At 38.2% G+C, this 15282-nt stretch overlaps 6 non-coding genes across 6 annotated transcripts; all 6 read left to right on the forward strand.

The window, feature by feature from the left end:
• Nucleotides 1–556: 556 nt before the first annotated feature.
• Nucleotides 557–628, forward strand: TRNAC-GCA (transfer RNA cysteine (anticodon GCA)). Its single transcript has one exon. It is a non-coding gene; the product is annotated as a tRNA-Cys (tRNA).
• A 1010-nt stretch (nucleotides 629–1638) lies between these two features.
• On the forward strand, nucleotides 1639–1710 carry TRNAC-GCA (transfer RNA cysteine (anticodon GCA)). The gene has a single exon. It is a non-coding gene; the product is annotated as a tRNA-Cys (tRNA).
• A 2084-nt stretch (nucleotides 1711–3794) lies between these two features.
• On the forward strand, nucleotides 3795–3866 carry TRNAC-GCA (transfer RNA cysteine (anticodon GCA)). Its single transcript has one exon. It is a non-coding gene; the product is annotated as a tRNA-Cys (tRNA).
• Nucleotides 3867–7044: 3178 nt separating this feature from the next.
• TRNAC-GCA (transfer RNA cysteine (anticodon GCA)) lies at nucleotides 7045–7116 on the forward strand. Its single transcript has one exon. It is a non-coding gene; the product is annotated as a tRNA-Cys (tRNA).
• A 2091-nt stretch (nucleotides 7117–9207) lies between these two features.
• Nucleotides 9208–9279, forward strand: TRNAC-GCA (transfer RNA cysteine (anticodon GCA)). The gene has a single exon. It is a non-coding gene; the product is annotated as a tRNA-Cys (tRNA).
• Nucleotides 9280–12571: 3292 nt separating this feature from the next.
• On the forward strand, nucleotides 12572–12643 carry TRNAC-GCA (transfer RNA cysteine (anticodon GCA)). Its single transcript has one exon. It is a non-coding gene; the product is annotated as a tRNA-Cys (tRNA).
• Nucleotides 12644–15282: the final 2639 nt, after the last annotated feature.

A 15282-nucleotide genomic window follows, 5' to 3' on the forward strand; every position in this document is an offset into this window, starting at 1 on the left:
CTATTTAATTTCTCCTTAAAAGCTCTGCCTACGTGCAAGATGTACGAACTATCATTGCAGTTGCAAGAAGGCTGGTCTGAAGAATCAGGCCATTTGCAAACCCAAAATGCCTTTTTCTGATGTATTAAATGGAAGGTATTCGAAAGGGGTGTTTGGGTGTACCTTCCAAATACCGAATTGTAGTAGTACGTAGAAATGTTTTTTCACCATAATTTGGCCCAAAACAATCATACTTCATCACCATCTCAGTGATTGTGGTAACCAATCCTCAAATGATAAGGTGTCCCGTAAAAACCTCTTCCCCTTTAAGAATGTTTCAAAACAATCATTGTATGTAGAGGCATTGGTCCTATGTTCCACTGCCTATTCAAATAAAATAACAATGAAACAAATATCTGTTTTTTAAATGATCCAGTTTTCCTTTAATAAATAATATTAAGGACTACTTCTCCTGTTCCACAGTTTCAAGGTTGTACTTTCCGGAACAACTCAGTATGATCCACTCACTCTTTCATGATGTACTGATATTTTGTCATTCTGATTTTACTGTAAAGCTGGGGATATAGCTCAGTGGTAGAGCATTTGACTGCAGATCAAGAGGTCCCTGGTTCAAATCCGGGTGTCCCCTCACCCTATTTTGATTCTGTTGTTTGTAATTGGGACTTTTCATCAATTCCATTTGGATCATCTTTGACAGAGTCAGTGTTCACTTGGATATTGCACTTTAATAGCATTTCAGTGTTTCCTGCTCAAAACCTGTGAGTAAATGCAGTTTTTAACACTCGGCTTGGTATTCCCTATGGGAAATTTCTGTAAAATCATTGATCAATTTTGGAATTCGGCTCTTCCTTTCACAGCACTAAACAAAGGGAATGGACTATGAAACCAATTGACAACTTTCTTATACTGTTTGGTGCTTTCTTGTATTGCACTGAAGAAATGGCGTATAAAACTTGGCAGCGAAGCAGTCAATCTATTTCTCATTTCACCTCTGTATTCAGTCTTAGATATATTTCACCTCTTCTCTGTGCATGCAAAGTATGTGTTTGTTTGAAGCACTTCATTTTTGTGAAACGTAGGAACTATTTAATTTCTCCTGAAAAGGTCTGCCTACTTGCAAGATGTACGAACTATCATTGCAGTTGCAAGAAGGCTGATCTGAAGAATCAGGCCATTTGCAAACGCAAAATGGCTTTTTCTGATGTATTAAATGGAAGGTATTCAAAAGGGGTGTTTGGGTGTACCTTCCAAATACCGAATTGTAGTGGTACGTAGAAATGTTTTTCCACCATAATTTGGCCAAAACAATCATACTTCATCACCATCTCCGTGATTGTGGTAACCAATCCTCAAATGATAAGGTGTCCCGTAAAAACCTCTTCCACTTTAAGAATGTTTCAAAACAATCATTGTATGTAGAGGCATTGGTCCTATGTACCACTGCCTATTCAAATAAAATAACAATGAAACAAATAAATCTGTTTTTAAATGATCCAGTTTTCCTTTAATAAATAATATTAAGGACTACTTCTCCTGTTCCACAGTTTCAAGGTTGTACTTTCTGGCACAACTTAGTATGATCCTCACACTCTTTCATGATGTACTGATATTTTGTCATTCTTATTTTACTGAAAAGCTGGGGATATAGCTCAGTGGTAGAGCATTTGACTGCAGATCAAGAGGTCCCTGGTTCAAATCCGGGTGTCCCCTCACCCTATTTTGAATCTGTTGTTTGTAATTGGGACTTTTCATCAATTCCATTTGGATCATCTTTGACTGAGTCAGTGTTCCCTTCGATATTGCACTTTAATAGCATTTCAGTGTTTCCTGCTCAAAGCCTGTGAGTAAATGCAGTTTTTAACACTCGGCTTGGTATTCCCTTTGGGAAATTTCTGAAACATCATTGATCAATTTTGGAATTCGGCTCTTCCTTTCACAGCACTAAACAAAGGGAATGGACTATGAAACCAATTGACAACTTTGTTATACTGTTTGGTGCTTTCTTGTATTACACTGAATAAATGGCGTATAAAACTTGGCAGCGAAGCAGTCAATCTATTTCTCATTTCACCTGTGTCTTCAGTCTTACATATATTCCACCTCTTCTCTGTGCATGCAAATTATGTGTTTGTTTGAAGCACTTCATTTTTGTGCAACATAGGAACTATTTAATTTCTCCTTAAAAGCTCTGCCTACGTGCAAGATGTACGAACTATCATTGCAGTTGCAAGAAGGCTGGTCTGAAGAATCAGGCCATTTGCAAACGCAAAATGGCTTTTTCTGATGTATTAAATGGAAGGTATTCGAAAGGGGTGTTTGGGTGTACCTTCCAAATACCGAATTGTAGTGGTACGTAGAAATGTTTTTCCACCATAATTTGGCCAAAACAATCATACTTCATCACCATCTCCGTGATTGTGGTAACCAATTCTCAAATGATAAGGTGTCCCGTAAAAACCTCTTCCCCTTTAAGAATGTTTCAAAACAATCATTGTATGTAGAGGCATTGGTCCTATGTACCACTGCCTATTCAAATTAAATAACAATGAAACAAATAAATCTGTTTTTAAATGATCCAGTTTTCCTTTAATAAATAATATTAAGGACTACTTCTCCTGTTCCACAGTTTCAAGGTTGTACTTTCTGGCACAACTTAGTATGATCTTCACACTCTTTCATGATGTACTGATATTTTGTCATTCTGATTTTACTGAAAAGCTGGGGATATAGCTCAGTGGTAGAGCATTTGACTGCAGATCGAGAGGTCCCTGGTTCTAATCCGGGTGTACGCTCACCCTATTTTGATTCTGTTGTTTGTAATTGGGACGTTTCATCAATTCCATTTGGATCATCTTTGACAGAGTCAGTGTTCCCTTGGATATTAATAGCATTTCAGTGTTTCCTGCTCAAAGCCTGTGAGTAAATGCAGTTTTTAACACTCGGCTTGGTATTCCCTTTGGGAAATTTCTGAAACATTGATCAATTTTGGAATTCGGCTCTTCCTTTCACCGCACTAAACAAAGGGAGTGGACTATGAAACCAATTGACAACTTTGTTATACTGTTTGGTGCTTTCTTGTATTGCACTGAAGAAATGACGTATAAAACTTGGCATGGAAGCAGTCAATCTATTTCTCATTTCACCTTTGTCTTCAGTCTTACATATATTCCACCTCTTCTCTGTGCATGCAAAGTATGTGTTTGTTTGAAGCACTTCACTTTTTGTGCAACCTAGGAACTATTTAATTTCTCCTTAAAAGCTCTGCCTACATGCAAGATGTACGAACTATCTTTGCAGTTGCAAGAAGGCTGGTCTGAAGAATCAGGCTATTTGCAAACGCAAAGTGGCTTTTTCTGATGTATTAAATGGAAGGTATTCGAAAGGGGTGTTTGTGTGTACCTTATAAATACCGAATTGTAGTGGTACGTACAAATGTTTTTCCACCATAATTTGGCCCAAATCAATCATACTTCATCACCATCTCAGTGATTGTGGTAACCAATCCTCAAATGATAAGTTGTCCCGTAAAAACCTCTTCCCCTTTAAAAATGTTTCAAAACAATCCATGTATGTAGAGGCATTGGTCCAATGTACGACTGCCTATTCAAATAAAATAACAATGAAACAAATATCTGTTTTTTTAAGTGATCCAGTTTTCCTTTATTAAATAATATTAAGGACTACTTCTCCTGTTCCACAGTTTCAAGGTTGTACTTTCTGGCACAACTTAGTATGATCCTCACACTCTTTCATGATGTACTGATATTTTGTCATTCTGATTTTACTGAAAAGCTGGGGATATAGCTCAGTGGTAGAGCATTTGACTGCAGATCAAGAGGTCCCTGGTTCAAATCCAGGTGGCCCCTCACCCTATTTTGATTCTGTTGTTTGTAATTGGGACTTTTCATCAATTGCATTTGGATCATCTTTGACAGAGTCAGTTTTCCCTTGGATATTGCACTTTAATAGCATTTCAGTGTTTCCTGCTCAAAACCTGTGAGTAAATGCAGTTTTTAACACTCGGTTTGGTATTCCCTTTGGGAAATTTCTGAAACATCATTGATCAATTTTGGAATTCGGCTCTTCCTTTCACAGCACTAAACAAAGGGAATGGACTATGAAACCAATTGACAACTTTGTTATACTGTTTGGTGCTTTCTTGTATTGCACTGAAGAAATGGCGTATAAAACTTGGCAGCGAAGCAGTCAATCTATTTCTCATTTCACCTGTGTCTTCAGTCTTACATATATTCCACCTCTTCTCTGTGCATGCAAAGTATGTGTTTGTTTGAAGCACTTCATTTTTGTGCAACGTAGGAACTATTTAATTTCTCCTTAAAAGCTCTGCCTACGTGCAAGATGTACGAACTATCATTGCAGTTGCAAGAAGGCTGGTCTGAAGAATCAGGCCATTTGCAAACGCAAAATGACTTTTTCTGATGTATTAAATGGAAGGTATTCGAAAGGGGTGTTTGGGTGTACCTTCCAAATACCGAATTGTAGTGGTACGTACAAATGTTTTTCCACCATAATTTGGCCAAAACAATCATACTTCATCACCATCTCCGTGATTGTGGTAACAAATCCTCAAATGATAAGGTGTCCCGTAAAAACCTCTACCCCTTTAAGAATGTTTCAAAACAATCATTGTATGTAGAGGCATTGGTCCTATGTACCACTGCCTATTCAAATAAAATAACAATGAAACAAATAAATCTGTTTTTTAAATGATCCAGTTTTCCTTTAATAAATAATGTTAAGGACTACTTCTCCTGTTCCACCGTTTCAAGGTTGTACTTTCTGGCACAACTTAGTATGATCCTCACACTCTTTCAATATGTACTGATATTTTGTCATTCTGATTTTACTGAAAAGCTGGGGATATAGCTCAGTGATAGAGCATTTGACTGCAGATCAAGAGGTCCCTGGTTCAAATCAGGTTGTCCCCTTACCCTATTTTGATTCTGTTGTTTGTAATTTGGACTTTTCATCAATTCCATTTGGATTATCTTTGACAGAGTCAGTGTTCCCTTGGATATTGCACTTTAATAGCATTTCAGTGTTTCCTGCTCAAAACCTGTAAGTAAATGCAGTTTTTAACACTCGGCTTGGTATTCCCTTTGGGAAATTTCTGAAACATCATTGATCAATTTTGGAATTCGGCTCTTCCTTTCACAGCACTAAACAAAGGGAATGGACTAGGAAACCAATTGACAACTTTGTTATACTGTTTGGTGCTTTCTTGTATTGCACTGAAGAAATGGCGTATAAAACTTGGCAGCGAAGCAGTCAATCTATTTCTCATTTCACCTGTGTCTTCAGTCTTACATATATTCCACCTCTTCTCTGTGCATGCAAAGTATGTGTTTGTTTGAAGCACTTCATTTTTGTGCAACGTAGGAACTATTTAATTTCTCCTTCAAAGCTCTGCCTACGTGCAAGATGTACGAACTATCATTGCAGTTGCAAGAAGGCTGGTCTGAAGAATCAGGCCATTTGCAAACGCAAAATGACTTTTTCTGATGTATTAAATGGAAGGTATTCGAAAGGGGTGTTTGGGTGTACCTTCCAAATACCGAATTGTAGTGGTACGTAGAAATGTTTTTCCACCATAATTTGGCCAAAACAATCATACTTCATCACCATCTCCGTGATTGTGGTAACAAATCCTCAAATGATAAGGTGTCCCGTAAAAACCTCTACCCCTTTAAGAATGTTTCAAAACAATCATTGTATGTAGAGGCATTGGTCCTATGTACCACTGCCTATTCAAATAAAATAACAATGAAACAAATAAATCTGTTTTTTAAATGATCAAGTTTTCCTTTAATAAATAATGTTAAGGACTACTTCTCCTGTTCCACCGTTTCAAGGTTGTACTTTCTGGCACAACTTAGTATGATCCTCACACTCTTTCAATATGTACTGATATTTTGTCATTCTGATTTTACTGAAAAGCTGGGGATATAGCTCAGTGGTAGAGTATTTGACTGCAGATCAAGAGGTCCCTGGTTCAAATCAGGTTGTCCCCTTACCCTATTTTGATTCTGTTGTTTGTAATTTGGACTTTTCATCAATTCCATTTGGATTATCTTTGACAGAGTCAGTGTTGCCTTGGATATTTCACTTTAATAGCATTTCAGTGTTTCCTGCTCAAAACCTGTAAGTAAATGCAGTTTTTAACACTCTGCTTGGTATTCCCTTTGGGAAATTTCTGAAACATCATTGATCAATTTTGGAATTCGGCTCTTCCTTTCACAGCACTAAACAAAGGGAATGGACTATGAAACCAATTGACAATGTTGTTATACTGTTTGGTGCTTTCTTGTATTGCACTGAAGAAATGGCGTATAAAACTTGGCAGTGGAGCAGTCAATCTATTTCTCATTTCACCTGTGTCTTCAGTCTTACATATATTCCACCTCTTCTCTGTGCATGCAAAGTATGTGTTTGTTTGAAGCACTTCATTTTTGTGCAACGTAGGAACTATTTAATTTCTTCTTAAAAGCTCTGCCTACGTGCAAGAGGTACGAACTATCATTGCAGTTGCAAGAAGGCTGGTCTGAAGAATCAGGCCATTTGCAAACGCAAAATGGCTTTTTCTGATGTATTAAATGGAAGGTATTCGAAAGGGGTGTTTGGGTGTACCTTCCAAATACTGAATTGTAGTGGTACGTAGGAATGTTTTTCCACCATAATTTGGCCCAAAACAATCATACTTCATCACCATCTCCGTGATTGTGGTAACCAATCCTCAAATGATAAGGTGTCCCTTAAAAACCTCTTCCCCTTTAAGAATGTTTCAAAACAATCATTGTATGTAGAGGCATTGGTCCTATGTACCACTGCCTATTCAAATAAAATAACAATGAAACAAATAAATCTGTTTTTTAAATGATCCAGTTTTCCTTTAATAAATAATATTAAGGACTACTTCTCCTGTTCCACAGTTTCAAGGTTGTACTTTCTGGCACAACTTAGTATGATCCTCACACTCTTTCATGATGTACTGATATTTTGTCATTCTTATTTTACTGCAAAGCTGGGGATATAGCTCAGTGGTAGAGCATTTGACTGCAGATCAAGAGGTCCCTGGTTCAAATCTGGGTGTCCCCTCACCCTATATTGATTCTGTTGTTTGTAATTGGGACTTTTCATCAATTCCATTTGGATCATCTTTGACTGAGTCAGTGTTCCCTTGGATATTGCACTTTAATAGCATTTCAGTGTTTCCTGCTCAAAGCCTGTGAGTAAATGCAGTTTTTAACACTCGGCTTGGTATTCCCTTTGGGAAATTTCTGAAACATTGATCAATTTTGGAATTCGGCTCTTCCTTTCACAGCACTAACCAAAGGGAATGGACTATGAAACCAATTGACAACTTTGTTATACTGTTTGGTGCTTTCTTGTATTGCACTGAAGAAATGGCGTATAAAACTTGGCAGCGAAGCAGTCAATCTATTTCTCATTTCACCTTTGTCTTCAGTCTTACATATATTCCACCTCTTCTCTGTGCATGCAAAGTATGTGTTTGTTTGAAGCACTTCACTTTTTGTGCAACCTAGGAACTATTTAATTTCTCCTTAAAAGCTCTGCCTACGTGCAAGATGTACGAACTATCTTTGCAGTTGCAAGAAGGCTGGTCTGAAGAATCAGGCTATTTGCAAACGCAAAGTGGCTTTTTCTGATGTATTAAATGGAAGGTATTCGAAAGGGGTGTTTGGGTGTACCTTCCAAATACCGAATTGTAGTGGTACATAGAAATGTTTTTCCACCATAATTTGGCCCAAAACAATCATACTTCATCACCATCTCAGTGATTTTGGTAACCAATACTCAAATGATAAGGTGTCCCGTAAAAACCATTTCCCCTTTAAGAATGTTTCAAAACAATCATTGTATGTAGAGGAATTGGTCCTATGTTCCACTGCCTATTCAAATAAAATAACAATGAAACAAATATCTGTTTTTTAAATGATCCAGTTTTCCTTTAATAAATAATATTAAGGACTACTTCTCCTGTTCCACAGTTTCAAGGTTGTACTTTCCGGAACAACTCAGTATGATCCTCTCACTCTTTCATGATGTACTGATATTTTGTCATTCTAATTTTACTGTAAAGCTGGGGATATAGCTCAGTGGTAGAGCATTTGACTGCAGATCAAGAGGTACCTGGTTCAAATCCTGGAGTCCCCTCACCCTATTTTGATTCTGTTGTTTGTAATTGGGACTTTCCATCAATTCAATTTGGATCATCTTTGACAGAGTCAGTGTTCCCTTGGATATTGCATTTTAATGGCATTACAGTGTTTGCTTCTCAAAACCTGTGAGTAAATGCAGTTTTTAACACTCGGCTTGGTATTCCCTTTGGGAAATTTCTGAAACATCATTGATAAATTTTGGAATTCGGCTCTTCCTTTCACAGCACTAAACAAAAGGAATGGACTATGAAACCAATTGACAACTTTGTTGTACTGTTTGGTGCTTTCTTGTATTGCACTGAAGAAATGGCGTATAAAACTTGGCAGCGAAGCAGTCAATCTATTTCTCATTTCACCTGTGTCTTTAGTCTTACATGTATTCCACCTCTTCTCTGTGCATGCAAAGTATGTGTTTGTTTGAAGCACTTCATTTTTGTGCAACGTCGGAACTATTTAATTTCTCCTTAAAAGCTCTGCCTACGTGCAAGATGTACGAACTACCATTGCAGTTGCAAGAAGGCTGGTCTGAAGAATCAGGCCATTTGCAAATGCAAAATGGATTTTTCTGATGTATTAAATGGAAGGTATTCGAAAGGGGTGTTTGGGTGTACCTTCCAAATACCGAATTGTAGTCGTACGTAGAAATGTTTTTCCACCATAATTTGGCCAAAACAATCATACTTCATCACCATCTCCGTGATTGTGGTAACAAATCCTCAAATGATAAGGTGTCCCGTAAAAACCTCTACCCCTTTAAGAATGTTTCAAAACAATCATTGTATGTAGAGGCATTGGTCCTATGTACCACTGCCTATTCAAATAAAATAACAATGAAACAAATAAATCTGTTTTTTAAATGATCCAGTTTTCCTTTAATAAATAATGTTAAGGACTACTTCTCCTGTTCCACAGTTTCAAGGTTGTACTTTCTGGCACAACTTAGTATGATCCTCACACTCTTTCAATATGTACTGATATTTTGTCATTCTGATTGTACTGAAAAGCTGGGGATATAGCTCAGTGGTAGAGCATTTGACTGCAGATCAAGAGGTCCCTGGTTCAAATCCGGGTGTCCCCTTACCGTAATTTGATTCTGTTGTTTGTAATTTGGACTTTTCATCAATTCCATTTGGATTATCTTTGACAGAGTCAGTGTTCCCTTGGATATTGCACTTTAATAGCATTTCAGTGTTTCCTGCTCAAAACCTGTGAGTAAATGCAGTTTTTAACACTCGGCTTGGTATTCCCTTTGGGAAATTTCTGAAACATCATTGATCAATTTTGGAATTCGGCTCTTCCTTTCACAGCACTAAACAAAGGGAATGGACTATGAAACCAATTGACAACGTTGTTATACTGTTTGGTGCTTTCTTGTATTGCACTGAAGAAATGGCGTATAAAACTTGGCAGCGGAGCAGTCAATCTATTTCTCATTTCACCTGTGTCTTCAGTCTTACATTTATTCCACCTCTTCTCTGTGCATGCAAAGTATGTGTTTGTTTGTGTGGAAAAGTACATTTTGCCATGTTATATGTGCCTACGTGTTCCCCATCTTATGTTATATGTGCATGATCGATATGCATGTATTCCCCTCTGATCGATTAAAGACGCAATTACAGTTGTGTCCATCTCTAGTATGCCAGTTTCCAGTTCTCGTGAAAGCAACGAATATTAGGCCTATGTAAACCTACGTTGCCACATTTTACAGTGTGCACGTTAATTCATTGAATTGTCCCCGTTTCTAGGCCTCAAAAGGGCCCGGACTCAGATTCAGCTCCTGTCTTCTGAACCCTCTCCGAGGAGCGATACAGCCCCCACCTGTATCCCTGACCCTTCACTTACTTCCTGCCTCGCAGTGCCCGGCTCGGCCTGGCTCTGCCTCCCAGTCTGCCAAGAGTATGTTATGTTTCTACTGATCAGTCCAGCCCTCCTTCTCTGCATTCCTAAGCTACTGAATCGCATCAAAGTTTCCGTCATGGTCTAGCCTTTATGTCTCCATGTAAGAGAAATACTGTATTAATATTCATAGAATATTCCTCGCACCCGCACTACATATGGAATAATGCATGCACCAGTCTTAGCGTCTGTTAGCCTTTGCCCTGATAATTTTTGGATTCTATCAACATGTTCTCTAAACATCAGATACTAGATATGCCTGGGTACATGTCGCTCTGACACTCCAGACTTTAGTCTCCTCTTCTAGCGCAGAAGTCATAGCCCCCAGTTCTCCCTGGTAACACGTCATTGCCAGTTTGCGCGCACCACTAGGTTAGAGGTCCCAGCTGCTCAGGTAGCCCCCTCCATGTTTCCGCCCCGTTTATGACATATTCTGTTACGTTTGCATCACATGTCTATGTATACGCCTTTTGTTACACCCATTTTGCCCTTATCTTTCGCGACTGTTACAAACCACGCCTACTGCTACGCCTACTGTATTGAATGAAATGCATTTTGTTTAACTATAAATACTAATGCACTGTTATTAAAAGTTATGCGCATCATTCCCAGATCCTGTCCCCGGCAGCTGCCGGGCCTTGCCATCCTATTCCCATGCAGGCTGTCCTGTTCCTGTCCTTTATGCCTGATTAAAGCCTGTAAACTTCAGCTACCTCGAATCTTGACTCTTATTTATTGAGCTACCTGTTTATATTGAATCCAGTCAAAAATAGATCCGGTAATATTTATTTATTTACCACATTTGAAGCACTTCATTTTTGTGCAACGTAGGAACTATTTAATTTCTCCTTAAAAGCTCTGCCTACGTGCAAGATGTACGAACTATCATTGCAGTTGCAAGAAGGCTGGTCTGAAGAATCAGGCCATTTGCAAACTCAAAATGGCTTTTTCTGATGTATTAAATGGAAGGTATTCGAAAGGGGTGTTTGGGTGTACCTTCCAAATACTGAATTGTAGTGGTACGTAGAAATGTTTTTCCACCATAATTTGGCCCAAAACAATCATACTTCATCACCATTTCACTGATTGTGGTAACCAATCCTCAAATGATAAGGTGTCCCGTAAAAACCTCTTCCCCTTTAAGAATGTTTCAAAACAATAATTGTATGTAGAGGCATTGGTCCTATGTACCACTGCCTATTCAAATAAAATAACAATGAAACAAATATCTGTTTTTTAAATGATCCAGTGTTCCTTTAATACATAATATTAAGGACTATTTCTCCTGTTCCACAGTTTCAAGGTTGTACTTTCCGGAACAACTTAGTATGATCCACTCACTCTTTCATGATGTACTGATATTTTGTCATTCTGATTTTAATGTAAAGCTGGGGATATAGCTAAGTGGTAGAGCATTTGACTGCAGATCAAGAGGTCCCTGGTTCGAATCCGTGTGTCACCTCAATCTATTTTGATTCTGTTGTTTGTAATTGGGACTTTTCATCAATTCCATTTGGATCATCTTTGACAGAGTCAGTGTTCCCTTGGATATTGCACTTTAATAGCATTTCAGTGTTTCCTGCTCAAAACCTGTGAGTAAATGCAGTTTTTAACACTCGGCTTGGTATTCCCTTTGGGAAATTTCTGAAACATCTTTGATAAATTTTGGAATTCGGCTCTTCCTTTCACAGCACTAAACAAAGGGAATGGACTATGAAACCAATTGACAACTTTGTTATACTGTTTGGTGCTTTCTTGTATTGCACTGAAGAAATGGCGTATAAAACTTGGCGGCGAAGCAGTCAATCTATTTCTTATTTCACCTCTGTCTTCAGTCTTACATATATTTCACCTCTTCTCTGTGCATGCAAAGTATGTGTTTGTTTGAAGCACTTCATTTTTGTGCAACGTCGGAACTATTTAATTTCTCCTTAAAAGCTCTGCCTACGTGCAAGATGTACGAACTACCATTGCAGTTGCAAGAAGGCTGGTCTGAAGAATCAGGCCATTTGCAAATGCAAAATGGCTTTTTCTGATGTATTAAATGGAAGGTATTCGAAAGGGGTGTTTGGGTGTACCTTCCAAATACCGAATTGTAGTGGTACGTAGAAATGTTTTTCCACCATAATTTGGCCCAAAACAATCATACTTCATCACCATCTCCGTGATTGTGGTAACAAATCCTCAAATGATAAGGTGTCCCGTAAAAACCTCTACCCCTTTAAGAATGTTTCAAAACAATCATTGTATGTAGAGGCATTGGTCCTATGTACCACTGCCTATTCAAATAAAATAACAATGAAACAAATAAATCTGTTTTTTAAATGATCCAGTTTTCCTTTAATAAATAATGTTAAGGACTACTTCTCCTGTTCCACAGTTTCAAGGTTGTACTTTCTGGCACAACTTAGTATGATCCTCACACGCTTTCAATATGTACTGATATTTTGTCATTCTGATTTTACTGAAAAGCTGGGGATATAGCTCAGTGGTAGAGCATTTGACTGCAGATCAAGAGGTCCCTGGTTCAAATCCGGTTGTCCCCTTACCCTATTTTGATTCTGTTGTTTGTAATTTGGACTTTTCATCAATTCCATTTGGATTATCTTTGACAGAGTCAGTGTTCCCTTGGATATTGCACTTTAATAGCATTTCAGTGTTTCCTGCTCAAAACCTCTGAGTAAATGCAGTTTTTAACACTCGGCTTGGTATTCCCTTTGGGAAATTTCTGAAACATCATTGATCAATTTTGGAATTCGGCTCTTCCTTTCACAGCGCTAAACAAAGGGAATGGACTATGAAACCAATTGACAACGTTGTTATACTGTTTGGTGCTTTCTTGTATTGCACTGAAGAAATGGCGTATAAAACTTGGCAGCGGAGCAGTCAATCTATTTCTCATTTCACCTGTGTCTTCAGTCTTACATATATTCCACCTCTTCTCTGTGCATGCAAAGTATGTGTTTGTTTGAAGCACTTCATTTTTGTGCAACGTAGGAACTATTTAATTTCTCCTTAAAAGCTCTGCCTACGTGCAAGATGTACGAACTATCATTGCAGTTGCAAGAAGGCTGGTCTGAAGAATCAGGCCATTTGCAAACTCAAAATGGCTTTTTCTGATGTATTAAATGGAAGGTATTCGAAAGGGGTGTTTGGGTGTACCTTCCAAATACTGAATTGTAGTGGTACATAGAAATGTTTTTCCACCAAAAAGTAATCTATCACTGTTCCCCTGGCTCCTTACGTGCAAGATCTGCCAACTTCAAATCTATTTTAAAAAGAATACTTTTCCTTCTTTCTATGCATAGCGCAGTGTTTGAATTACCTAGAAGGCATATAGCCCTTTGGACCCATTGACGCATTTCAGATACGTCAATTCCTGTATTGTTTGAATGCGCCTCTTCGCACATGTCAAAAATGTTTGTCAGTGGCCCCTAAACGTCCAGAAGTCTATCCTGACACCCCTTCATTCCTTTTTCAAGACCTCTTCTAGGGTCTTTCCCAGACTTGTTTATAAATGCCATCATTTCTGGTCCAGCTCAGGTGTATATGCAACCTTGCTTTTCAGACTTGGTCTAGGACATTCGCTCCTCATCCTAGTCCTCACATCCTTCGGTATTTCCCTTCTAATCCAATACCTAACGTATGTTGCTACGTGCTCCACCGGAGACCATTGCGGAGAAAGTGGATGTTGTATCATAAGAGGGTTGAACATTTCTTCCCCTTGCGGATCAACAGTGTCATTTTCCTCAATCTTAATCTCCCTCTCTCTCACCTTTCTCCTCTTAAGTGGAACCTCCTCCACATCTGACTCAACTATACTTGAGCTACAAGTAAGTTCAACATCACCACTAGATAAACTTGAATCACAGGCCACCGCTGTGTGCTTAACTTAAAGCGCCTTTATTGAGCTCTCTTTCGCCTTTGTTGCGGACTCCTTCAGAACCTTACGTTCTTTTCCTTTCTTTACTGTGTCAATATACTTTCTTTTCTGAGTTCTTTTCTTCCCCTGGCTAGATCCTCCTGCAACCACATCCCTTTCCTCAGTGGTCCAGAAGTTCTCCTCTTCGCCAGACCTTTGTCTCCTTTGCATAGATTTTTCTAAACTGTTTTTTATTTTTTTTTCAAGAGATGCTGACATCCCCCCAAACTTTTTATCCATGTAGCTCTTCATTCTCTCCTCTCAACTTCCCTCTACACTTTCCATTTTACTACAGATATAGTATTATCCCTCAAAATCAAACCTTTTTAACTGCTTAAAACTATCTTTATTTGAAATTTAATACATTAGTACAAATTACAAAATACAATAGGCGCCTTGATGCCCTTGGGCTAAGTTGCGCGATATAAGATTCCCATCATTCATTCATTCATTCACCATAATTTGGCCCAAAACAATCATACTTCATCACCATCTCACTGATTGTGGTAACCAATCCTCAAATGATAAGGTGTCCCGTAAAAACCTCTTCCCCTTTAAGAATGTTTCAAAACAATCATTGTATGTAGAGGCATTGGTCCTATGTACCACTGCCTATTCAAATAAAATAACAATGAAACAAATATCTGTTTTTTAAATGATCCAGTTTTCCTTTAATAAATAATATTAAGGACTATTTCTCCTGTTCCACAGTTTCAAGGTTGTACTTTCCGGAACAACTTAGTATGATCCACTCACTCTTTCATGATGTACTGATATTTTGTCATTCTGATTTTACTATAAAGCCGGGGGTTATAGCTCAGTGGTAGAGCATTTGACTGCAGATCAAGAGGTCCCTGGTTCAAATCCGTGTGTCACCTCACTCTATTTTGATTCTGTTGTTTGTAATTGGGACTTTTCATCAATTCCATTTGGATCATCTTTGACAGAGTCAGTGTTCCCTTGGATATTGCACTTTAATAGCATTTCAGTGTTTCCTGCTCAAAACCTATGAGTAAATGCAGTTTTTAACACTCGGCTTGGTATTCCCTTTGGGAAATTTCTGTAACATCATTGATCAATTTTGGAATTCGCCTCTTCCTTTCACAGCACTAAACAAAGGGAATGGACTATGAAACCAATTGACAACTTTGTTATACTGTTTGGTGCTTTCTTGTATTGCACTGAAGAAATGGCGTATAAAACTTGGCAGCGAAGCAGTCAATCTATTTCTCATTTCACCTCTGTCTTCAGTCTTACATATAT

The sequence above is a fragment of the Lissotriton helveticus genome, chromosome 1_2 (genome assembly GCF_964261635.1).
Source record: "Lissotriton helveticus chromosome 1_2, aLisHel1.1, whole genome shotgun sequence".
Taxonomy (NCBI): domain Eukaryota; kingdom Metazoa; phylum Chordata; class Amphibia; order Caudata; family Salamandridae; genus Lissotriton; species Lissotriton helveticus.